We start from the raw sequence: 26,787 nt of genomic DNA, 5'->3' as shown, positions 1-26,787 counted from the left end.
GACTAGTAAGTATCTTAAAACCTATGGATTGCTATGTCTCCGAAAGAGAATCAAGCATGTGTACAGGGGCATAAACGCAGCAGTGATAGGATTGGAGAGGTTCGGTGAGCAAATGAAGACCCTTTGAAGTCATATTGCATGGTACCCATTCCACGGGTTTCAACTACCCAGGTTTAAGGTATTCTTCCTTCAGCTAAAACATGCATGTGGAACCCAGAGTATGATCAACCATGTGATCGGGAGACGTGTTCAAATATGTCTCAGTTTTCCTCCCCTGGTACTCGGGTGCAACATTCCAGATGCTTTACTAACACTCTCCCGACTTGGAGAGTCAGTCCCTTTAACCTCCTGTTTGGCCCAGTTTGCAATTTCTGTGGAAGATGAACAGGAATAGCGAGAACCAATGAGAGACTAGCTGGAGGTGTCTGGATGGGCAAATTTAACTCTCATTTCCCACCAGGAAGAGGAATTAACCAAAGGCTCAGCGTGCCGGGCCGGAACCAGATTAGGGCCTGAAGCCATCCTGCGGTGTTGCGGCCAGGTCACAAGAAAGCGAGTTGAAGAAAGGAGCTCAGGGGCACTGTAATTCACAAACCTGCAGAGTTATAAATGACAGCTATCGTCCAAAAATAGACTGAAGTAAGGCTGCCGAGAGGACTTGAAAGCGGGGCAGAATTGCAGGAAACCGATTTCAGGAGGTAGACTGGAATTGCATTGAAAGCATAGGAAAAGAGGCAGAACGTCCACAATGATGCACTTGGCCAAAAAGGGCGTATGCGTTTTTTCCTGAATATATTCAGGAAAAAACGCATACGCCCTTTTTGGCCAACCAAGCAAGCTTGCAAAGGAAATCTGCACTACAATGAAGTCTCACTTCCCCCCGGTCAAAAGGGCCATCTGAAAAAAGGGTAAAATCCAGAAAGGCAGGACAAGCCATGGAGAACTGGGAGCCTTGTTATGCTGATGGGCGGGATGTAAATTGCCAACAGACACTCGGGAGAAGTGTATGGTGTTTCCTTAAACATCTAAAAAACAAAGCAACAGAGCCTAGGGCACTGCCACTTATGGTCCTATAGCTTAGGGAAATTAAAATCAAAAAGACACAGCCACCCCAAAGTTTGGGACGCCTCTGTTTACAAGAACCTCGTTTACAGTACAAGTTCAACATCGCAGAAAGTGAAAAATGGATAAAGAAGTTGTGGTATTTACTTACAAAGCAATATCACTCAGCAATGAAATCTATGTCATCAGGGCATTAGCAGCACAATGAGTGGATTCAGGTATGATGATTCTAACTGAAATAAGTCACACAGAAAAAGAAACATCATAAGATATCAGTAATACACGGAATGTAAACTTGGCTACACAGGAACTGAATTACAGAACAGAACAGGGTCTCAAATTTAGAAAACCAACTTATGCTTGCTTAAGGGGAAAGGTGAGTTGGGGTGCTGCATAAAACCAGAGATTGAAATGAGCACAGATAAAGTTCCTTAAGCCAAATATGGAATAGACAAGAGCTACTCCTTGCTCAATGAAATGGACTCAACACCCCATATTAAACGCCTAAGAATGTACCTGACTAGTAAGTATTTTAAAACCTATGGATTGCTATGTCTCCGAAAGAGAATCAAGCATGTGTACAGGGGCATAAACGCAGCAGTGATAGGATTGGAGAGGTTCGGTGAGCAAATGAAGACCCTTTGAAGTCATATTGCATGGTACCCATTCCACGGGTTTCAACTACCCAGGTTTAAGGTATTCTTCCTTCAGCTAAAACATGCATGTGGAACCCAGAGTATGATCAACCGTGTGATCGGGAGACGTGTTCAAATATGTCTCAGTTTTCCTCCCCTGGTACTCGGGTGCAACATTCCAGATGCTTTACTAACACTCTCCCGACTTGGAGAGTCAGTCCCTTTAACCTCCTGTTTGGCCCAGTTTGCAATTTCTGTGGAAGATGAACAGGAATAGCGAGAACAAATGAGAGACTAGCTGGAGGTGTCTGGATGGGCAAATTTAACTCTCATTTCCCACCAGAAAGAGGAATTAACCAAAGGCTCAGCGTGCCGGGCCGGAACCAGATTAGGGCCTGAAGCCATCCTGCGGTGTTGCGGCCAGGTCACAAGAAAGCGAGTTGAAGAAAGGAGCTCAGGGGCACTGTAATTCACAAACCTGCAGAGTTATAAATGACAGCTATCGTCCAAAAATAGACTGAAGTAAGGCTGCCAAGAGGACTTGAAAGCGGGGCAGAATTGCAGGAAACCGATTTCAGGAGGTAGACTGGAATTGCATTGAAAGCATAGGAAAAGAGGCAGAACGTCCACAATGATGCACTTGGCCAAAAAGGGCGTATGCGTTTTTTCCTGAATATATTCAGGAAAAAACGCATACGCCCTTTTTGGCCAACCAAGCAAGCTTGCAAAGGAAATCGGCACTACAATGAAGTCTCACTTCCCCCCGGTCAAAAGGGCCATCTGAAAAAAGTGTAAAATCCAGAAAGGCAGGACAGGCCATGGAGAACTGGGAGCCTTGTTATGCTGATGGGCGGGATGTAAATTACCAACAGACACTCAGGAGAAGTGTATGGTGTTTCCTGAAACATCTAAAAAACAAAGCAACAGAGCCTAGGGCACTGCCACTTATGGTCCTATAGCTTAGGGAAATTAAAATCAAAAAGACACAGCCACCCCAAAGTTTGGGACGCCTCTGTTTACAAGAACTTCGTTTACAGTACAAGTTCAACATCGCAGAAAGTGAAAAATGGATAAAGAAGTTGTGGTATTTACTTACAAAGCAATATCACTCAGCAATGAAATCTATGTCATCAGGCCCTTAGCAGCACAATGAGTGGATTCAGGTATGATGATTCTAACTGAAATAAGTCACACAGAAAAAGAAACATCATAAGATATCAGTAATACACGGAATGTAAACTTGGCTACACAGGAACTGAATTACAGAACAGAACAGGGTCTCAAATTTAGAAAACCAACTTATGCTTACTTAAGGGGAAAGGTGAGTTGGGGTGCTGCATAAAACCAGAGATTGAAATGAGCACAGATAAAGTTCCTTAAGCCAAATATGGAATAGACAAGAGCTACTCCTTGCTCAACGAAATGGACTCAACACCGCATATTAAACGCCTAAGAATGTACCTGACTAGTAAGTATCTTAAAACCTATGGATTGCTATGTCTCCGAAAGAGAATCAAGCATGTGTACAGGGGCATAAACGCAGCAGTGATAGGATTGGAGAGGTTCGGTGAGCAAATGAAGACCCTTTGAAGTCATATTGCATGGTACCCATTCCACGGGTTTCAACTACCCAGGTTTTAGGTATTCTTCCTTCAGCTAAAACATGCATGGGGAACCCAGAGTATGATCAACCGTGTGATCGGGAGACGTGTTCAAATATGTCTCAGTTTTCCTCCCCTGGTACTCGGGTGCAACATTCCAGACGCTTTACTAACACTCTCCCCACTTGGAGAGTCAGCGCCTTTAACCTCCTGTTTGGCACAGTTTGCAATTTCTGCGGAAGATGAACAGGAATAGCGAGAACCAATGAGAGGCTAGCTGGAGGTGTCTGGACGGGCAAATTTAACTCTCATTTCCCACCAGGAAGAGGAAATAACCAAAGGCTCAGTGTGCCGGGCCGGAACCAGATTAGGGCCTGAAGCCATCCTGCGGTGTTGCGGCCAGCTCAAAAGAAAGCGAGTTGAAGAAAGGAGCTCAGGGGCACTGTAATTCACAAACCTGCAGAGTTATAAATGACAGCTATCGTCCAAAAATAGACTGAAGTTAGGCTGCCAAGAAGACTTGAAAGCGGGGCAGAATTGCAGGAAACCGATTTTAGGAGGTAGACTGGAATTGCATTGAAAGCATAGGAAAAGAGGCAGAACGTCCACAATGATGCACTTGGCCAAAAAGGGCGTATGCATTTTTTCCTGAATATATTCAGGAAAAAACGCATACGCCCTTTTTGGCCAACCAAGCAAGCTTGCAAAGGAAATCTGCACTACAATGAAGTCTCACTTCCCCCCGGTCAAAAGGGCCATCTGAAAAAAGGGTAAAATCCAGAAAGGCAGGACAGGCCATGGAGAACTGGGAGCCTTGTTATGCTGATGGGAGGGATGTAAATTGCCAACAACCACTCGGGAGAAGTGTATGGTGTTTCCTGAAACATCTAAAAAACAAAGCAACAGAACCTAGGGCACTTCCACTTATGGTCCTATAGCTTAGGGAAATTAAAATCAAAAAGACACAGCCACCCCAAAGTTTGGGACGGCTCTGTTTACAAGAACCTCGTTTACAGTACAAGTTCAACATCGCAGAAAGTGAAAAATGGAGAAAGAAGTTGTGGTATTTACTTACAAAGCAATATCACTCAGCAATGAAATCTGTGTCATCAGGCCCTTAGCAGCACAATGAGTGGATTCAGGTATGATGATTCTAACTGAAATAAGTCACACAGAAAAAGAAACATCATAAGATATCAGTAATACACGGAATGTAAACTTGGCTACACAGGAACTGAATTACAGAATAGAACAGGGTCTCAAATTTAGAAAATCAACTTATGCTTGCTTAAGGGGAAAGGTGAGTTGGGGTGCTGCATAAAACCAGAGATTGAAATGAGCACAGATAAAGTTCCTTAAGCCAAATATGGAATAGACAAGAGCTACTCCTTGCTCAATGAAATGGACTCAACACCCCATATTAAACGCCTAAGAATGTACCTGACTAGTAAGTATCTTAAAACCTATGGATTGCTATGTCTCCGAAAGAGAATCAAGCATGTGTACAGGGGCATAAACGCAGCAGTGATAGGATTGGAGAGGTTCGGTGAGTAAATGAAGACCCTTTGAAGTCATATTGCATGGTACCCATTCCACGGGTTTCAACTACCCAGGTTTAAGGTATTCTTCCTTCAGCTAAAACATGCATGTGGAACCCAGAGTATGATCAACCATGTGATCGGGAGACGTGTTCAAATATGTCTCAGTTTTCGTACCCTGGTACTCGGGTGCAACATTCCAGATGCTTTACTAACACTCTCCCGACTTGGAGAGTCAGTCCCTTTAACCTCCTGTTTGGCCCAGTTTGCAATTTCTGTGGAAGATGAACAGGAATAGCGAAAACCAATGAGAGACTAGCTGGAGGTGTCTGGATGGGCAAATTTAACTCTCATTTCCCACCAGGAAGAGGAATTAACCAAAGGCTCAGCGTGCCGGGCCGGAACCAGATTAGGGCCTGAAGCCATCCTGCGGTGTTGCGGCCAGGTCACAAGAAAGCGAGTTGAAGAAAGGAGCTCAGGGGCACTGTAATTCACAAACCTGCAGAGTTATAAATGAGAGCTATCGTCCAAAAATAGACTGAAGTAAGGCTGCCAAGAGGACTTGAAAGCGGGGCAGAATTGCAGGAAACCGATTTCAGGAGGTAGACGGGAATTGCATTGAAAGCATAGGAAAAGAGGCAGAACGTCCACAATGATGCACTTGGCCAAAAAGGGCGTATGCGTTTTTTCCTGAATATATTCAGGAAAAAATGCATACGCCCTTTTTGGCCAACCAAGCAAGCTTGCAAAGGAAATCTGCACTACAATGAAGTCTCACTTCCCCCCGGTCAAAAGGGCCATCTGAAAAAAGTGTAAAATCCAGAAAGGCAGGACAGGCCATGGAGAACTGGGAGCCTTGTTATGCTGATGGGCGGGATGTAAATTACCAACAGACACTCAGGAGAAGTGTATGGTGTTTCCTGAAACATCTAAAAAACAAAGCAACAGAGCCTAGGGCACTGCCACTTATGGTCCTATAGCTTAGGGAAATTAAAATCAAAAAGACACAGCCACCCCAAAGTTTGGGACGCCTCTGTTTACAAGAACTTCGTTTACAGTACAAGTTCAACATCGCAGAAAGTGAAAAATGGATAAAGAAGTTGTGGTATTTACTTACAAAGCAATATCACTCAGCAATGAAATCTATGTCATCAGGCCCTTAGCAGCACAATGAGTGGATTCAGGTATGATGATTCTAACTGAAATAAGTCACACAGAAAAAGAAACATCATAAGATATCAGTAATACACGGAATGTAAACTTGGCTACACAGGAACTGAATTACAGAACAGAACAGGGTCTCAAATTTAGAAAACCAACTTATGCTTGCTTAAGGGGAAAGGTGAGTTGGGGTGCTGCATAAAACCAGAGATTGAAATGAGCACAGATAAAGTTCCTTAAGCCAAATATGGAATAGACAAGAGCTACTCCTTGCTCAACGAAATGGACTCAACACCGCATATTAAACGCCTAAGAATGTACCTGACTAGTAAGTATCTTAAAACCTATGGATTGCTATGTCTCCGAAAGAGAATCAAGCATGTGTACAGGGGCATAAACGCAGCAGTGATAGGATTGGAGAGGTTCGTGAGCAAATGAAGACCCTTTGAAGTCATATTGCATGGTACCCATTCCACGGGTTTCAACTACCCAGGTTTTAGGTATTCTTCCTTCAGCTAAAACATGCATGTGGAACCCAGAGTATGATCAACCATGTGATCGGGAGACGTGTTCAAATATGTCTCAGTTTTCGTACCCTGGTACTCGGGTGCAACATTCCAGATGCTTTACTAACACTCTCCCCACTTGGAGAGTCAGCGCCTTTAACCTCCTGTTTGGCACAGTTTGCAATTTCTGCGGAAGATGAACAGGAATAGCGAGAACCAATGAGAGACTAGCTGGAGGTGTCTGGACGGGCAAATTTAACTCTCATTTCCCACCAGGAAGAGGAAATAACCAAAGGCTCAGCGTGCCGTACCGGAACCAGATTAGGGCCTGAAGCCATCCTGCGGTGTTGCGGCCAGCTCAAAAGAAAGCGAGTTGAAGAAAGGAGCTCAGGGGCACTGTAATTCACAAACCTGCAGAGTTATAAATGACAGCTATCGTCCAAAAATAGACTGAAGTAAGGCTGCCGAGAGGACTTGAAAGCGGGGCAGAATTGCAGGAAACCGATTTCAGGAGGTAGACTGGAATTGCATTGAAAGCATAGGAAAAGAGGCAGAACGTCCACAATGATGCACTTGGCCAAAAAGGGCGTATGCGTTTTTTCCTGAATATATTCAGGAAAAAACGCATACGCCCTTTTTGGCCAACCAAGCAAGCTTGCAAAGGAAATCTGCACTACAATGAAGTCTCACTTCCCCCCGGTCAAAAGGGCCATCTGAAAAAAGGGTAAAATCCAGAAAGGCAGGACAAACCATGGAGAACTGGGAGCCTTGTTATGCTGATGGGCGGGATGTAAATTGCCAACAGACACTCGGGAGAATTGTATGGTGTTTCCTTAAACATCTAAAAAACAAAGCAACAGAGCCTAGGGCACTGCCACTTATGGTCCTATAGCTTAGGGAAATTAAAATCAAAAAGACACAGCCACCCCAAAGTTTGGGACGCCTCTGTTTACAAGAAACTCGTTTACAGTACAAGTTCAACATCGCAGAAAGTGAAAAATGGATAAAGAAGTTGTGGTATTTACTTACAAAGCAATATCACTCAGCAATGAAATCTATGTCATCAGGCCCTTAGCAGCACAATGAGTGGATTCAGGTATGATGATTCTAACTGAAATAAGTCACACAGAAAAAGAAACATCATAAGATATCAGTAATACACGGAATGGAAACTTGGCTACACAGGAACTGAATTACAGAACAGAACAGGATCTCAAATTTAGAAAACCAACTTATGCTTGCTTAAGGGGAAAGGTGAGTTGGGGTGCTGCATAAAACCAGAGATTGAAATGAGCACAGATAAAGTTCCTTAAGCCAAATATGGAATAGACAAGAGCTACTCCTTGCTCAACGAAATGGACTCAACACCGCATATTAAACGCCTAAGAATGTACCTGACTAGTAAGTATCTTAAAACCTATGGATTGCTATGTCTCCGAAAGAGAATCAAGCATGTGTACAGGGGCATAAACGCAGCAGTGATAGGATTGGAGAGGTTCGTGAGCAAATGAAGACCCTTTGAAGTCATATTGCATGGTACCCATTCCACGGGTTTCAACTACCCAGGTTTTAGGTATTCTTCCTTCAGCTAAAACATGCATGTGGAACCCAGAGTATGATCAACCATGTGATCGGGAGACGTGTTCAAATATGTCTCAGATTTCGTACCCTGGTACTCGGGTGCAACATTCCAGATGCTTTACTAACACTCTCCCCACTTGGAGAGTCAGCGCCTTTAACCTCCTGTTTGGCACAGTTTGCAATTTCTGCGGAAGATGAACAGGAATAGCGAGAACCAATGAGAGACTAGCTGGAGGTGTCTGGACGGGCAAATTTAACTCTCATTTCCCACCAGGAAGAGGAAATAACCAAAGGCTCAGCGTGCCGTACCGGAACCAGATTAGGGCCTGAAGCCATCCTGCGGTGTTGCGGCCAGCTCAAAAGAAAGCGAGTTGAAGAAAGGAGCTCAGGGGCACTGTAATTCACAAACCTGCAGAGTTATAAATGACAGCTATCGTCCAAAAATAGACTGAAGTAAGGCTGCCGAGAGGACTTGAAAGCGGGGCAGAATTGCAGGAAACCGATTTCAGGAGGTAGACTGGAATTGCATTGAAAGCATAGGAAAAGAGGCAGAACGTCCACAATGATGCACTTGGCCAAAAAGGGCGTATGCGTTTTTTCCTGAATATATTCAGGAAAAAACGCATACGCCCTTTTTGGCCAACCAAGCAAGCTTGCAAAGGAAATCTGCACTACAATGAAGTCTCACTTCCCCCCGGTCAAAAGGGCCATCTGAAAAAAGGGTAAAATCCAGAAAGGCAGGACAAGCCATGGAGAACTGGGAGCCTTGTTATGCTGATGGGCGGGATGTAAATTGCCAACAGACACTCGGGAGAAGTGTATGGTGTTTCCTTAAACATCTAAAAAACAAAGCAACAGAGCCTAGGGCACTGCCACTTATGGTCCTATAGCTTAGGGAAATTAAAATCAAAAAGACACAGCCACCCCAAAGTTTGGGACGCCTCTGTTTACAAGAACCTCGTTTACAGTACAAGTTCAACATCGCAGAAAGTGAAAAATGGAGAAAGAAGTTGTGGTATTTACTTACAAAGCAATATCACTCAGCAATGAAATCTGTGTCATCAGGCCCTTAGCAGCACAATGAGTGGATTCAGGTATGATGATTCTAACTGAAATAAGTCACACAGAAAAAGAAACATCATAAGATATCAGTAATACACGGAATGTAAACTTGGCTACACAGGAACTGAATTACAGAACAGAACAGGGTCTCAAATTTAGAAAACCAACTTATGCTTGCTTAAGGGGAAAGGTGAGTTGGGGTGCTGCATAAAACCAGAGATTGAAATGAGCACAGATAAAGTTCCTTAAGCCAAATATGGAATAGACAAGAGCTACTCCTTGCTCAACGAAATGGACTCAACACCGCATATTAAACGCCTAAGAATGTACCTGACTAGTAAGTATCTTAAAACCTATGGATTGCTATGTCTCCGAAAGAGAATCAAGCATGTGTACAGGGGCATAAACGCAGCAGTGATAGGATTGGAGAGGTTCGTGAGCAAATGAAGACCCTTTGAAGTCATATTGCATGGTACCCATTCCACGGGTTTCAACTACCCAGGTTTAAGGTATTCTTCCTTCAGCTAAAACATGCATGTGGAACCCAGAGTATGATCAACCATGTGATCGGGAGACGTGTTCAAATATGTCTCAGTTTTCCTCCCCTGGTACTCGGGTGCAACATTCCAGATGCTTTACTAACACTCTCCCGACTTGGAGAGTCAGTCCCTTTAACCTCCTGTTTGGCCCAGTTTGCAATTTCTGTGGAAGATGAACAGGAATAGCGAGAACCAATGAGAGACTAGCTGGAGGTGTCTGGATGGGCAAATTTAACTCTCATTTCCCACCAGGAAGAGGAATTAACCAAAGGCTCAGCGTGCCGGGCCGGAACCAGATTAGGGCCTGAAGCCATCCTGCGGTGTTGCGGCCAGGTCACAAGAAAGCGAGTTGAAGAAAGGAGCTCAGGGGCACTGTAATTCACAAACCTGCAGAGTTATAAATGAGAGCTATCGTCCAAAAATAGACTGAAGTAAGGCTGCCAAGAGGACTTGAAAGCGGGGCAGAATTGCAGGAAACCGATTTCAGGAGGTAGACTGGAATTGCATTGAAAGCATAGGAAAAGAGGCAGAACGTCCACAATGATGCACTTGGCCAAAAAGGGCGTATGCGTTTTTTCCTGAATATATTCAGGAAAAAACGCATACGCCCTTTTTGGCCAACCAAGCAAGCTTGCAAAGGAAATCGGCACTACAATGAAGTCTCACTTCCCCCCGGTCAAAAGGGCCATCTGAAAAAAGTGTAAAATCCAGAAAGGCAGGACAGGCCATGGAGAACTGGGAGCCTTGTTATGCTGATGGGCGGGATGTAAATTACCAACAGACACTCAGGAGAAGTGTATGGTGTTTCCTGAAACATCTAAAAAACAAAGCAACAGAGCCTAGGGCACTTCCACTTATGGTCCTATAGCTTAGGGAAATTAAAATCAAAAAGACACAGCCACCCCAAAGTTTGGGACGCCTCTGTTTACAAGAACTTCGTTTACAGTACAAGTTCAACATCGCAGAAAGTGAAAAATGGATAAAGAAGTTGTGGTATTTACTTACAAAGCAATATCACTCAGCAATGAAATCTATGTCATCAGGCCCTTAGCAGCACAATGAGTGGATTCAGGTATGATGATTCTAACTGAAATAAGTCACACAGAAAAAGAAACATCATAAGATATCAGTAATACACGGAATGTAAACTTGGCTACACAGGAACTGAATTACAGAACAGAACAGGGTCTCAAATTTAGAAAACCAACTTATGCTTGCTTAAGGGGAAAGGTGAGTTGGGGTGCTGCATAAAACCAGAGATTGAAATGAGCACAGATAAAGTTCCTTAAGCCAAATATGGAATAGACAAGAGCTACTCCTTGCTCAACGAAATGGACTCAACACCGCATATTAAACGCCTAAGAATGTACCTGACTAGTAAGTATCTTAAAACCTATGGATTGCTATGTCTCCGAAAGAGAATGAAGCATGTGTACAGGGGCATAAACGCAGCAGTGATAGGATTGGAGAGGTTCGGTGAGCAAATGAAGACCCTTTGAAGTCATATTGCATGGTACCCATTCCACGGGTTTCAACTACCCAGGTTTTAGGTATTCTTCCTTCAGCTAAAACATGCATGGGGAACCTAGAGTATGATCAACCGTGTGATCGGGAGACGTGTTCAAATATGTCTCAGTTTTCCTCCCCTGGTACTCGGGTGCAACATTCCAGACGCTTTACTAACACTCTCCCCATTTGGAGAGTCAGCGCCTTTAACCTCCTGTTTGGCACAGTTTGCAATTTCTGCGGAAGATGAACAGGAATAGCGAGAACCAATGAGAGGCTAGCTGGAGGTGTCTGGACGGGCAAATTTAACTCTCATTTCCCACCAGGAAGAGGAAATAACCAAAGGCTCAGTGTGCCGGGCCGGAACCAGATTAGGGCCTGAAGCCATCCTGCGGTGTTGCGGCCAGCTCAAAAGAAAGCGAGTTGAAGAAAGGAGCTCAGGGGCACTGTAATTCACAAACCTGCAGAGTTATAAATGACAGCTATCGTCCAAAAATAGACTGAAGTTAGGCTGCCAAGAGGACTTGAAAGCGGGGCAGAATTGCAGGAAACCGATTTCAGGAGGTAGACTGGAATTGCATTGAAAGCATAGGAAAAGAGGCAGAACGTCCACAATGATGCACTTGGCCAAAAAGGGCGTATGCATTTTTTCCTGAATATATTCAGGAAAAAACGCATACGCCCTTTTTGGCCAACCAAGCAAGCTTGCAAAGGAAATCTGCACTACAATGAAGTCTCACTTCCCCCCGGTCAAAAGGGCCATCTGAAAAAAGGGTAAAATCCAGAAAGGCAGGACAGGCCATGGAGAACTGGGAGCCTTGTTATGCTGATGGGCGGGATGTAAATTGCCAACAACCACTCGGGAGAAGTGTATGGTGTTTCCTGAAACATCTAAAAAACAAAGCAACAGAACCTAGGGCACTTCCACTTATGGTCCTATAGCTTAGGGAAATTAAAATCAAAAAGACACAGCCACCCCAAAGTTTGGGACGGCTCTGTTTACAAGAACCTCGTTTACAGTACAAGTTCAACATCGCAGAAAGTGAAAAATGGAGAAAGAAGTTGTGGTATTTACTTACAAAGCAATATCACTCAGCAATGAAATCTGTGTCATCAGGCCCTTAGCAGCACAATGAGTGGATTCAGGTATGATGATTCTAACTGAAATAAGTCACACAGAAAAAGAAACATCATAAGATATCAGTAATACACGGAATGTAAACTTGGCTACACAGGAACTGAATTACAGAACAGAACAGGGTCTCAAATTTAGAAAACCAACTTATGCTTGCTTAAGGGGAAAGGTGAGTTGGGGTGCTGCATAAAACCAGAGATTGAAATGAGCACAGATAAAGTTCCTTAAGCCAAATATGGAATAGACAAGAGCTACTCCTTGCTCAATGAAATGGACTCAACACCCCATATTAAACGCCTAAGAATGTACCTGACTAGTAAGTATCTTAAAACCTATGGATTGCTATGTCTCCGAAAGAGAATCAAGCATGTGTACAGGGGCATAAACGCAGCAGTGATAGGATTGGAGAGGTTCGGTGAGCAAATGAAGACCCTTTGAAGTCATATTGCATGGTACCCATTCCACGGGTTTCAACTACCCAGGTTTAAGGTATTCTTCCTTCAGCTAAAACATGCATGTGGAACCCAGAGTATGATCAACCATGTGATCGGGAGACGTGTTCAAATATGTCTCAGTTTTCGTACCCTGGTACTCGGGTGCAACATTCCAGATGCTTTACTAACACTCTCCCGACTTGGAGAGTCAGTCCCTTTAACCTCCTGTTTGGCCCAGTTTGCAATTTCTGTGGAAGATGAACAGGAATAACGAGAACCAATGAGAGACTAGCTGGAGGTGTCTGGATGGGCAAATTTAACTCTCATTTCCCACCAGGAAGAGGAATTAACCAAAGGCTCAGCGTGCCGGGCCGGAACCAGATTAGGGCCTGAAGCAATCCTGCGGTGTTGCGGCCAGGTCACAAGAAAGCGAATTGAAGAAAGGAGCTCAGGGGCACTGTAATTCAAAAACCTGCAGAGTTATAAATGAGAGCTATCGTCCAAAAATAGACTGAAGTAAGGCTGCCAAGAGGACTTGAAAGCGGGGCAGAATTGCAGGAAACCGATTTCAGGAGGTAGACTGGAATTGCATTGAAAGCATAGGAAAAGAGGCAGAACGTCCACAATGATGCACTTGGCCAAAAAGGGCGTATGCGTTTTTTCCTGAATATATTCAGGAAAAAACGCATACGCCCTTTTTGGCCAACCAAGCAAGCTTGCAAAGGAAATCTGCACTACAATGAAGTCTCACTTCCCCCCGGTCAAAAGGGCCATCTGAAAAAAGTGTAAAATCCAGAAAGGCAGGACAGGCCATGGAGAACTGGGAGCCTTGTTATGCTGATGGGCGGGATGTAAATTACCAACAGACACTCAGGAGAAGTGTATGGTGTTTCCTGAAACATCTAAAAAACAAAGCAACAGAGCCTAGGGCACTGCCACTTATGGTCCTATAGCTTAGGGAAATTAAAATCAAAAAGACACAGCCACCCCAAAGTTTGGGACGCCTCTGTTTACAAGAACTTCGTTTACAGTACAAGTTCAACATCGCAGAAAGTGAAAAATGGATAAAGAAGTTGTGGTATTTACTTACAAAGCTATATCACTCAGCAATGAAATCTATGTCATCAGGCCCTTAGCAGCACAATGAGTGGATTCAGGTATGATGATTCTAACTGAAATAAGTCACACAGAAAAAGAAACATCATAAGATATCAGTAATACACGGAATGTAAACTTGGCTACACAGGAACTGAATTACAGAACAGAACAGGGTCTCAAATTTAGAAAACCAACTTATGCTTGCTTAAGGGGAAAGGTGAGTTGGGGTGCTGTATAAAACCAGAGATTGAAATGAGCACAGATAAAGTTCCTTAAGCCAAATATGGAATAGACAAGAGCTACTCCTTGCTCAACGAAATGGACTCAACACCGCATATTAAACGCCTAAGAATGTACCTGACTAGTAAGTATCTTAAAACCTATGGATTGCTATGTCTCCGAAAGAGAATCAAGCATGTGTACAGGGGCATAAACGCAGCAGTGATAGGATTGGAGAGGTTCGTGAGCAAATGAAGACCCTTTGAAGTCATATTGCATGGTACCCATTCCACGGGTTTCAACTACCCAGGTTTAAGGTATTCTTCCTTCAGCTAAAACATGCATGTGGAACCCAGAGTATGATCAACCATGTGATCGGGAGACGTGTTCAAATATGTCTCAGTTTTCGTACCCTGGTACTCGGGTGCAACATTCCAGATGCTTTACTAACACTCTCCCCACTTGGAGAGTCAGCGCCTTTAACCTCCAGTTTGGCACAGTTTGCAATTTCTGTGGAAGATGAACAGGAATAGCGAGAACCAATGAGAGACTAGCTGGAGGTGTCTGGACGGGCAAATTTAACTCTCATTTCCCACCAGGAAGAGGAATTAACCAAAGGCTCAGCGTGCCGGGCCGGAACCAGATTAGGGCCTGAAGCCATCCTGCGGTGTTGCGGCCAGGTCACAAGAAAGCGAGTTGAAGAAAGGAGCTCAGGGGCACTGTAATTCACAAACCTGCAGAGTTATAAATGACAGCTATCGTCCAAAAATAGACTGAAGTAAGGCTGCCAAGAGGACTTGAAAGCGGGGCAGAATTGCAGGAAACCGATTTCAGGAGGTAGACGGGAATTGCATTGAAAGCATAGGAAAAGAGGCAGAACGTCCACAATGATGCACTTGGCCAAAAAGGGCGTATGCGTTTTTTCCTGAATATATTCAGGAAAAAACGCATACGCCCTTTTTGGCCAACCAAGCAAGCTTGCAAAGGAAATCGGCACTACAATGAAGTCTCACTTCCCCCCGGTCAAAAGGGCCATCTGAAAAAAGTGTAAAATCCAGAAAGGCAGGACAGGCCATGGAGAACTGGGAGCCTTGTTATGCTGATGGGCGGGATGTAAATTACCAACAGACACTCAGGAGAAGTGTATGGTGTTTCCTGAAACATCTAAAAAACAAAGCAACAGAGCCTAGGGCACTGCCACTTATGGTCCTATAGCTTAGGGAAATTAAAATCAAAAAGACACAGCCACCCCAAAGTTTGGGACGCCTCTGTTTACAAGAACTTCGTTTACAGTACAAGTTCAACATCGCAGAAAGTGAAAAATGGATAAAGAAGTTGTGGTATTTACTTACAAAGCAATATCACTCAGCAATGAAATCTATGTCATCAGGCCCTTAGCAGCACAATGAGTGGATTCAGGTATGATGATTCTAACTGAAATAAGTCACACAGAAAAAGAAACATCATAAGATATCAGTAATACACGGAATGTAAACTTGGCTACACAGGAACTGAATTACAGAACAGAACAGGGTCTCAAATTTAGAAAACCAACTTATGCTTGCTTAAGGGGAAAGGTGAGTTGGGGTGCTGCATAAAACCAGAGATTGAAATGAGCACAGATAAAGTTCCTTAAGCCAAATATGGAATATACAAGAGCTACTCCTTGCTCAACGAAATGGACTCAACACCGCATATTAAACGCCTAAGAATGTACCTGACTAGTAAGTATCTTAAAACCTATGGATTGCTATGTCTCCGAAAGAGAATCAAGCATGTGTACAGGGGCATAAACGCAGCAGTGATAGGATTGGAGAGGTTCGGTGAGCAAATGAAGACCCTTTGAAGTCATATTGCATGGTACCCATTCCACGGGTTTCAACTACCCAGGTTTAAGGTATTCTTCCTTCAGCTAAAACATGCATGTGGAACCCAGAGTATGATCAACCATGTGATCGGGAGACGTGTTCAAATATGTCTCAGTTTTCGTACCCTGGTACTCGGGTGCAACATTCCAGATGCTTTACTAACACTCTCCCGACTTGGAGAGTCAGTCCCTTTAACCTCCTGTTTGGCCCAGTTTGCAATTTCTGTGGAAGATGAACAGGAATAACGAGAACCAATGAGAGACTAGCTGGAGGTGTCTGGATGGGCAAATTTAACTCTCATTTCCCACCAGGAAGAGGAATTAACCAAAGGCTCAGCGTGCCGGGCCGGAACCAGATTAGGGCCTGAAGCAATCCTGCGGTGTTGCGGCCAGGTCACAAGAAAGCGAGTTGAAGAAAGGAGCTCAGGGGCACTGTAATTCACAAACCTGCAGAGTTATAAATGAGAGCTATCGTCCAAAAATAGACTGAAGTAAGGCTGCCAAGAGGACTTGAAAGCGGGGCAGAATTGCAGGAAACCGATTTCAGGAGGTAGACGGGAATTGCATTGAAAGCATAGGAAAAGAGGCAGAACGTCCACAATGATGCACTTGGCCAAAAAGGGCGTATGCGTTTTTTCCTGAATATATTCAGGAAAAAACGCATACGCCCTTTTTGGCCAACCAAGCAAGCTTGCAAAGGAAATCTGCACTACAATGAAGTCTCACTTCCCCCCGGTCAAAAGGGCCATCTGAAAAAAGGGTAAAATCCAGAAAGGCAGGACAAGCCATGGAGAACTGGGAGCCTTGTTATGCTGATGGGCGGGATGTAAATTGCCAACAGACACTCGGGAGAAGTGTATGGTGTTTCCTTAAACATCTAAAAAACAAAGCAACAGAGCCTAGGGCACTGCCACTTATGGTCCTATAGCTTAGGGAAATTAAAATCAAAAAGACACAGCCACCCCAAAGTTTGGGACGCCTCTGTTTACAAGAACCTCGTTTACAGTACAAGTTCAACATCGCAGAAAGTGAAAAATGGAGAAAGAAGTTGTGGTATTTACTTACAAAACAATATCACTCAGCAATGAAATCTGTGTCATCAGGCCCTTAGCAGCACAATGAGTGGATTCAGGTATGATGATTCTAACTGAAATAAGTCACACAGAAAAAGAAACATCATAAGATATCAGTAATACACGGAATGTAAACTTGGCTACACAGGAACTGAATTACAGAACAGAACAGGGTCTCAAATTTAGAAAACCAACTTATGCTTGCTTAAGGGTAAAGGTGAGTTGGGGTGCTGCATAAAACCAGAGATTGAAATGAGCACAGATAAAGTTCCTTAAGCCAAATATGGAATAGACAAGAGCTACTCCTTGCTCAATGAAATGGACTCAACACCCCATATTAAACGCCTAAGAATGTACCTGACTAGTAAGTATCTTAAAACCTATGGATTGCTATGTCTCCGAAAGAGAATCAAGCATGTGTACAGGGGCATAAACGCAGCAGTGATAGGATTGGAGAGGTTCGGTGAGCAAATGAAGACCCTTTGAAGTCATATTGCATGGTACCCATTCCACGGGTTTCAACTACCCAGGTTTTAGGTATTCTTCCTTCAGCTAAAACATGCATGGGGAACCTAGAGTATGATCAACCGTGTGATCGGGAGACGTGTTCAAATATGTCTCAGTTTTCCTCCCCGGGTACTCGGGTGCAACATTCCAGACGCTTTACTAACACTCTCCCCATTTGGAGAGTCAGCGCCTTTAACCTCCTGTTTGGCACAGTTTGCAATTTCTGCGGAAGATGAACAGGAATAGCGAGAACCAATGAGAGGCTAGCTGGAGGTGTCTGGACGGGCAAATTTAACTCTCATTTCCCACCAGGAAGAGGAAATAACCAAAGGCTCAGTTTGCCGGGCCGGAACCAGATTAGGGCCTGAAGCCATCCTGCGGTGTTGCGGCCAGCTCAAAAGAAAGCGAGTTGAAGAAAGGAGCTCAGGGGCACTGTAATTCACAAACCTGCAGAGTTATAAATGACAGCTATCGTCCAAAAATAGACTGAAGTTAGGCTGCCAAGAGGACTTGAAAGCGGGGCAGAATTGCAGGAAACCGATTTCAGGAGGTAGACTGGAATTGCATTGAAAGCATAGGAAAAGAGGCAGAACGTCCACAATGATGCACTTGGCCAAAAAGGGCGTATGCATTTTTTCCTGAATATATTCAGGAAAAAACGCATACGCCCTTTTTGGCCAACCAAGCAAGCTTCCAAAGGAAATCTGCACTACAATGAAGTCTCACTTCCCCCCGGTCAAAAGGGCCATCTGAAAAAAGGGTAAAATCCAGAAAGGCAGGACAGGCCATGGAGAACTGGGAGCCTTGTTATGCTGATGGGCGGGATGTAAATTGCCAACAACCACTCGGGAGAAGTGTATGGTGTTTCCTGAAACATCTAAAAAACAAAGCAACAGAACCTAGGGCACTTCCACTTATGGTCCTATAGCTTAGGGAAATTAAAATCAAAAAGACACAGCCACCCCAAAGTTTGGGACGGCTCTGTTTACAAGAACCTCGTTTACAGTACAAGTTCAACATCGCAGAAAGTGAAAAATGGAGAAAGAAGTTGTGGTATTTACTTACAAAGCTATATCACTCAGCAATGAAATCTATGTCATCAGGCCCTTAGCAGCACAATGAGTGGATTCAGGTATGATGATTCTAACTGAAATAAGTCACACAGAAAAAGAAACATCATAAGATATCAGTAATACACGGAATGTAAACTTGGCTACACAGGAACTGAATTACAGAACAGAACAGGGTCTCAAATTTAGAAAACCAACTTATGCTTGCTTAAGGGGAAAGGTGAGTTGGGGTGCTGTATAAAACCAGAGATTGAAATGAGCACAGATAAAGTTCCTTAAGCCAAATATGGAATAGACAAGAGCTACTCCTTGCTCAACGAAATGGACTCAACACCGCATATTAAACGCCTAAGAATGTACCTGACTAGTAAGTATCTTAAAACCTATGGATTGCTATGTCTCCGAAAGAGAATCAAGCATGTGTACAGGGGCATAAACGCAGCAGTGATAGGATTGGAGAGGTTCGTGAGCAAATGAAGACCCTTTGAAGTCATATTGCATGGTACCCATTCCACGGGTTTCAACTACCCAGGTTTAAGGTATTCTTCCTTCAGCTAAAACATGCATGTGGAACCCAGAGTATGATCAACCATGTGATAGGGAGACGTGTTCAAATATGTCTCAGTTTTCGTACCCTGGTACTCGGGTGCAACATTCCAGATGCTTTACTAACACTCTCCCCACTTGGAGAGTCAGCGCCTTTAACCTCCAGTTTGGCACAGTTTGCAATTTCTGCGGAAGATGAACAGGAATAGCGAGAACCAATGAGAGACTAGCTGGAGGTGTCTGGACGGGCAAATTTAACTCTCATTTCCCACCAGGAAGAGGAATTAACCAAAGGCTCAGCGTGCCGGGCCGGAACCAGATTAGGGCCTGAAGCCATCCTGCGGTGTTGCGGCCAGGTCACAAGAAAGCGAGTTGAAGAAAGGAGCTCAGGGGCACTGTAATTCACAAACCTGCAGAGTTATAAATGACAGCTATCGTCCAAAAATAGACTGAAGTAAGGCTGCCAAGAGGACTTGAAAGCGGGGCAGAATTGCAGGAAACCGATTTCAGGAGGTAGACGGGAATTGCATTGAAAGCATAGGAAAAGAGGCAGAACGTCCACAATGATGCACTTGGCCAAAAAGGGCGTATGCGTTTTTTCCTGAATATATTCAGGAAAAAACGCATACGCCCTTTTTGGCCAACCAAGCAAGCTTGCAAAGGAAATCTGCACTACAATGAAGTCTCACTTCCCCCCGGTCAAAAGGGCCATCTGAAAAAAGTGTAAAATCCAGAAAGGCAGGACAGGCCATGGAGAACTGGGAGCCTTGTTATGCTGATGGGCGGGATGTAAATTACCAACAGACACTCAGGAGAAGTGTATGGTGTTTCCTGAAACATCTAAAAAACAAAGCAACAGAGCCTAGGGCACTGCCACTTATGGTCCTATAGCTTAGGGAAATTAAAATCAAAAAGACACAGCCACCCCAAAGTTTGGGACGCCTCTGTTTACAAGAACTTCGTTTACAGTACAAGTTCAACATCGCAGAAAGTGAAAAATGGATAAAGAAGTTGTGGTATTTACTTACAAAGCAATATCACTCAGCAATGAAATCTATGTCATCAGGCCCTTAGCAGCACAATGAGTGGATTCAGGTATGATGATTCTAACTGAAATAAGTCACACAGAAAAAGAAACATCATAAGATATCAGTAATACACGGAATGTAAACTTGGCTACACAGGAACTGAATTACAGAACAGAACAGGGTCTCAAATTTAGAAAACCAACTTATGCTTGCTTAAGGGGAAAGGTGAGTTGGGGTGCTGCATAAATCCAGAGATTGAAATGAGCACAGATAAAGTTCCTTAAGCCAAATATGGAATAGACAAGAGCTACTCCTTGCTCAACGAAATGGACTCAACACCGCATATTAAACGCCTAAGAATGTACCTGACTAGTAAGTATCTTAAAACCTATGGATTGCTATGTCTCCGAAAGAGAATCAAGCATGTGTACAGGGGCATAAACGCAGCAGTGATAGGATTGGAGAGGTTCGGTGAGCAAATGAAGACCCTTTGAAGTCATATTGCATGGTACCCATTCCACGGGTTTCAACTACCCAGGTTTAAGGTATTCTTCCTTCAGCTAAAACATGCATGTGGAACCCAGAGTATGATCAACCATGTGATCGGGAGACGTGTTCAAATATGTCTCAGTTTTCGTACCCTGGTACTCGGGTGCAACATTCCAGATGCTTTACTAACACTCTCCCGACTTGGAGAGTCAGTCCCTTTAACCTCCTGTTTGGCCCAGTTTGCAATTTCTGTGGAAGATGAACAGGAATAACGAGAACCAATGAGAGACTAGCTGGAGGTGTCTGGATGGGCAAATTTAACTCTCATTTCCCACCAGGAAGAGGAATTAACCAAAGGCTCAGCGTGCCGGGCCGGAACCAGATTAGGGCCTGAAGCAATCCTGCGGTGTTGCGGCCAGGTCACAAGAAAGCGAGTTGAAGAAAGGAGCTCAGGGGCACTGTAATTCACAAACCTGCAGAGTTATAAATGAGAGCTATCGTCCAAAAATAGACTGAAGTAAGGCTGCCAAGAGGACTTGAAAGCGGGGCAGAATTGCAGGAAACCGATTTCAGGAGGTAGACGGGAATTGCATTGAAAGCATAGGAAAAGAGGCAGAACGTCCACAATGATGCACTTGGCCAAAAAGGGCGTATGCGTTTTTTCCTGAATATATTCAGGAAAAAACGCATACGCCCTTTTTGGCCAACCAAGCAAGCTTGCAAAGGAAATCTGCACTACAATGAAGTCTCACTTCCCCCCGGTCAAAAGGGCCATCTGAAAAAAGGGTAAAATCCAGAAAGGCAGGACAAGCCATGGAGAACTGGGAGCCTTGTTATGCTGATGGGCGGGATGTAAATTGCCAACAGACACTCGGGAGAAGTGTATGGTGTTTCCTTAAACATCTAAAAAACAAAGCAACAGAGCCTAGGGCACTGCCACTTATGGTCCTATAGCTTAGGGAAATTAAAATCAAAAAGACACAGCCACCCCAAAGTTTGGGACGCCTCTGTTTACAAGAACCTCGTTTACAGTACAAGTTCAACATCACAGAAAGTGAAAAATGGAGAAAGAAGTTGTGGTATTTACTTACAAAGCAATATCACTCAGCAATGAAATCTGTGTCATCAGGCCCTTAGCAGCACAATGAGTGGATTCAGGTATGATGATTCTAACTGAAATAAGTCACACAGAAAAAGAAACATCATAAGATATCAGTAATACACGGAATGTAAACTTGGCTACACAGGAACTGAATTACAGAACAGAACAGGGTCTCAAATTTAGAAAACCAACTTATGCTTGCTTAAGGGGAAAGGTGAGTTGGGGTGCTGCATAAAACCAGAGATTGAAATGAGCACAGATAAAGTTCCTTAAGCCAAATATGGAATAGACAAGAGCTACTCCTTGCTCAATGAAATGGACTCAACACCCCATATTAAACGCCTAAGAATGTACCTGACTAGTAAGTATCTTAAAACCTATGGATTGCTATGTCTCCGAAAGAGAATCAAGCATGTGTACAGGGGCATAAACGCAGCAGTGATAGGATTGGAGAGGTTCAGTGAGCAAATGAAGACCCTTTGAAGTCATATTGCATGGTACCCATTCCACGGGTTTCAACTACCCAGGTTTCAGGTATTCTTCCTTCAGCTAAAACATGCATGTGGAACCCAGAGTATGATCAACCATGTGATCGGGAGACGTGTTCAAATATGTCTCAGTTTTCGTACCCTGGTACTCGGGTGCAACATTCCAGACGCTTTACTAACACTCTCCCGACTTGGAGAGTCAGTCCCTTTAACCTCCTGTTTGGCCCAGTTTGCAATTTCTGCGGAAGATGAACAGGAATAGCGAGAAACAATGAGAGGCTAGCTGAAGGTGTCTGGACGGGCAACTTTAACTCTCATTTCCCACCAGGAAGAGGAATTAACCAAAGGCTCAGCGTGCCGTGCCGGAACCAGATTAGGGCCTGAAGCCATCCTGCGGTGTTGCGGCCAGCTCAAAAGAAAGCGAGTTGAAGAAAGGAGCTCAGGGGCACTGTAATTCACAAACCTGCAGAGTTATAAATGACAGCTATCGTCCAAAAATAGACTGAAGTAAGGCTGCCAAGAGGACTTGAAAGCGGGGCAGAATTGCAGGAAACCGATTTCAGGAGGTAGACTGGAATTGCATTGAAAGCATAGGAAAAGAGGCAGAACGTCCACAATGATGCACTTGGCCAAAAAGGGCGTATGCGTTTTTTCCTGAATATATTCAGGAAAAAACGCATACGCCCTTTTTGGCCAACCAAGCAAGCTTGCAAAGGAAATCTGCACTACAATGAAGTCTCACTTCCCCCCGGTCAAAAGGGCCATCTGAAAAAAGTGTAAAATCCAGAAAGGCAGGACAGGCCATGGAGAAATGGGAGCCTTGTTATGCTGATGGGCGGGATGTAAATTGCCAACAACCACTCTGGAGAAGTGTATGGTGTTTCCTGAAACATCTAAAAAACAAAGCAACAGAACCTAGGGCACTTCCACTTATGGTCCTATAGCTTAGGGAAATTAAAATCAAAAAGACACAGCCACCCCAAAGTTTGGAACGGCTCTGTTTACAAGAACCTCATCTACAGTACAAGTTCAACATCGCAGAAAGTGAAAAATGGATAAAGAAGTTGTGGTATTTACTTACAAAGCAATATCACTCAGCAATGAAATCTGTGTCATCAGGCCCTTAGCAGCACAATGAGTGGATTCAGGTATGATGATTCTAACTGAAGTAATTCACACAGAAAAAGAAACATCATAAGATATCAGTAATACATGGAATGTAAACTTGGCTACACAGGAACTGAATTACAGAACAGAACAGGGTCTCAAATTTAGAAAACCAACTTATGCTTGCTTAAGGGTAAAGGTGAGTTGGGGTGCTGCATAAAACCAGAGATTGAAATGAGCACAGATAAAGTTCCTTAGGCCAAATATGGAATAGACAAGAGCTACTACTTGCTCAACGAAATGGACTCAACACCGCATATTAAACGCCTAAGAATGTACCTGACTAGTAAGTATCTTAAAACCTATGGATTGCTATGTCTCCGAAAGAGAATCAAGCATGTGTACAGGGGCATAAACGCAGCAGTGATAGGATTGGAGAGGTTCGGTGAGCAAATGAAGACCCTTTGAAGTCATATTGCATGGTACCCATTACACGGGTCTCAACTCTCCAGGTTTAAGGTATTCTTCCTTCAGCTAAAACATGCATGTGGAACCCAAGTATGATCAACCATGTGAACGGGAGACGTGTTCAAATATGTCTCACTTTTCCCCCCCTGGTACTCGGGTGCAACATTCCAGACGCTTTACTAACACTCTCCCCACTTGGAGAGTCAGCGCCTTTAACCTCCAGTTTGGCCCAGTTTGCAATTTCTGCGGAAGATGAACAGGAATAGCGAGAACCAATGAGAGACTAGCTGGAGGTGTCTGGACGGGCAAATTTAACTCTCATTTCCCACCAGGAAGAGGAAATAACCAAAGGCTCAGCGTGCCGTGCCGGAACCAGATTAGGGCGTGAAGCCATCCTGCGGTGTTGCGGCCAGGTCACAAGAAAGCAAGTTGAAGAAAGGAGCTCAGGGGCACTGTAATTCACAAACCTGCAGAGTTATAAATGACAGCTATCGTCCAAAAATAGACTGAAGTAAGGCTGCCAAGAGGACTTGAAAGCGGGGCAGAATTGCAGGAAACCGATTTCAGGAGGTAGACTGGAATTGCATTGAAAGCATAGGAAAAGAGGCAGAACGTCCACAATGATGCACTTGGCCAAAAAGTGCGTATGCGTTTTTTCCTGAATATATTCAGGAAAAAACGCATACGCACTTTTTGGCCAACCAAGCAAGCTTGCAAAGGAAATCTGCACTACAATGAAGTCTCACTTCCCCCTGGTCGAAAGGGCCATCTGAAAAAAGTGTAAAATCCAGAAAGGCAGGACAGGCCATGGAGAACTGGGAGCCTTGTTATGCTGATGGGCGGGATGTAAATTGCCAACAACCACTCGGGAGAAGTGTATGGTGTTTCCTGAAACATCTAAAAAACAAAGCAACAGAACCTAGGGCACTTCCACTTATGGTCCTATAGCTTAGGGAAATTAAAATCAAAAAGACACAGCCACCCCAAAGTTTGGAACGGCTCTGTTTACAAGAACCTCGTTTACAGTACAAGTTCAACATCGCAGAAAGTGAAAAATGTATAAAGAAGTTGTGGTATTTACTTACAAAGCAATATCACTCAGCAATGAAATCTGTGTCATCAGGCCCTTAGCAGCACAATGAGTGGATTCAGGTATGATGATTCTAACTGAAATAAGTCACACAGAAAAAGAAACATCATAGGATATCAGTAATACACGGAATGGAAACTTGGCTACACAGGAACTGAATTACAGAACAGAACAGGGTCTCAAATTTAGAAAACCAACTTATTCTTGCTTAAGGGTAAAGGTGAGTTGGGGTGCTGCATAAAACCAGAGATTGAAATGAGCACAGATAAAGTTCCTTAAGCCAAATATGGAATAGACAAGAGCTACTCCTTGCTCAACGAAATGGACTCAACACCCCATATTAAACGCCTAAGAATGTACCTGACTAGTAAGTATCTTAAAACCTATGGATTGCTATGTCTCCGAAAGAGAATCAAGCATGTGTACAGGGGCATAAACGCAGCAGTGATAGGATTGGAGAGGTTCGGTGAGCAAATGAAGACCCTTTGAAGTCATATTGCATGGTACCCATTCCACGGGTTTCAACTACCCAGGTTTAAGGTATTCTTCCTTCAGATAAAACATGCATGTGGAACCTAGAGTATGATCAACCATGTGATCGGGAGACATGTTCAAATATGTCTCAGTTTTCCTCCCCTGGTACTCGGGTGCAACATTCCAGACGCTTTACTAACACTCTCCCCACTTGGAGAGTCAGTCCCTTTAACCTCCTGTTTGGCCCAGTTTGCAATTTCTGCGGAAGATGAACAGGAATAGCGAGAAACAATGAGAGGCTAGCTGAAGGTGTCTGGACGGGCAACTTTAACTCTCATTTCCCACCAGGAAGAGGAATTAACCAAAGGCTCAGCGTGCCGGGCCGGAACCAGATTAGGGCCTGAAGCCATCCTGCGGTGTTGCGGCCAGGACACAAGAAAGCGAGTTGAAGAAAGGAGCTCAGGGGCACTGTAATTCACAAACCTGCAGAGTTATAAATGACAGCTATCGTCCAAAAATAGACTGAAGTAAGGCTGCCAAGAGGACTTGAAAGCGGGGCAGAATTGCAGGAAACCGATTTCAGGAGGTAGACTGGAATTGCATTGAAAGCATAGGAAAAGAGGCAGAACGTCCACAATGATGCACTTGGCCAAAAAGGGCGTATGCGTTTTTTCCTGAATATATTCAGGAAAAAACGCATACGCCCTTTTTGGCCAACCAAGCAAGCTTGCAAAGGAAATCTGCACTACAATGAAGTCTCACTTCCCCCTGGTCGAAAGGGCCATCTGAAAATAGTGTAAAATCCAGAAAGGCAGGACAGGCCATGGAGAACTGGGAGCCTTGTTATGCTGATGGGCGGGATGTAAATTGCCAACAGACACTCGGGAGAAGTGTATGGTGTTTCCTGAAACATCTAAAAAACAAAGCAACAGAGCCTAGGGCACTGCCACTTATGGTCCTATAGCTTAGGGAAATTAAAATCAAAAAGACACAGCCACCCCAAAGTTTGGGACGCCTCTGTTTACAAGAACCTCGTTTACAGTACAAGTTCAACATCGCAGAAAGTGAAAAATGGATAAAGAAGTTGTGGTATTTACTTACAAAGCAATATCACTCAGCAATGAAATCTATGTCATCAGGCCCTTAGCATCACAATGAGTGGATTCAGGTATGATGATTCTAACTGAAATAAGTCACACAGAAAAAGAAACATCATAAGATATCAGTAATACACGGAATGTAAACTTGGCTACACAGGAACTGAATTACAGAACAGAACAGGGTCTCAAATTTAGAAAACCAACTTATGCTTGCTTAAGGGTAAAGGTGAGTTGGGGTGCTGCATAAAACCAGAGATTGAAATGAGCACACATAAAGTTCCTTAAGCCAAATATGGAATAG

General features: G+C 43.9%; 1 long non-coding RNA gene across 2 annotated transcripts in view; it reads right to left on the bottom strand.

Moving 5' to 3' along the window:
- The window catches only part of LOC307190093, a 1,314,632-nt gene that overhangs the window by 50,928 nt on the left and 1,236,917 nt on the right, over positions 1 to 26,787 (bottom strand). The gene's annotated exons all lie outside the window — the stretch shown is intronic.

This window comes from Stenella coeruleoalba (genome assembly GCF_951394435.1).
Source record: "Stenella coeruleoalba genome assembly, chromosome: 8".
NCBI lineage: Eukaryota > Metazoa > Chordata > Mammalia > Artiodactyla > Delphinidae > Stenella > Stenella coeruleoalba.
Note: the sequence above shows the minus strand (reverse complement) of the source record. Positions and strands in the feature narration are given on the sequence as shown.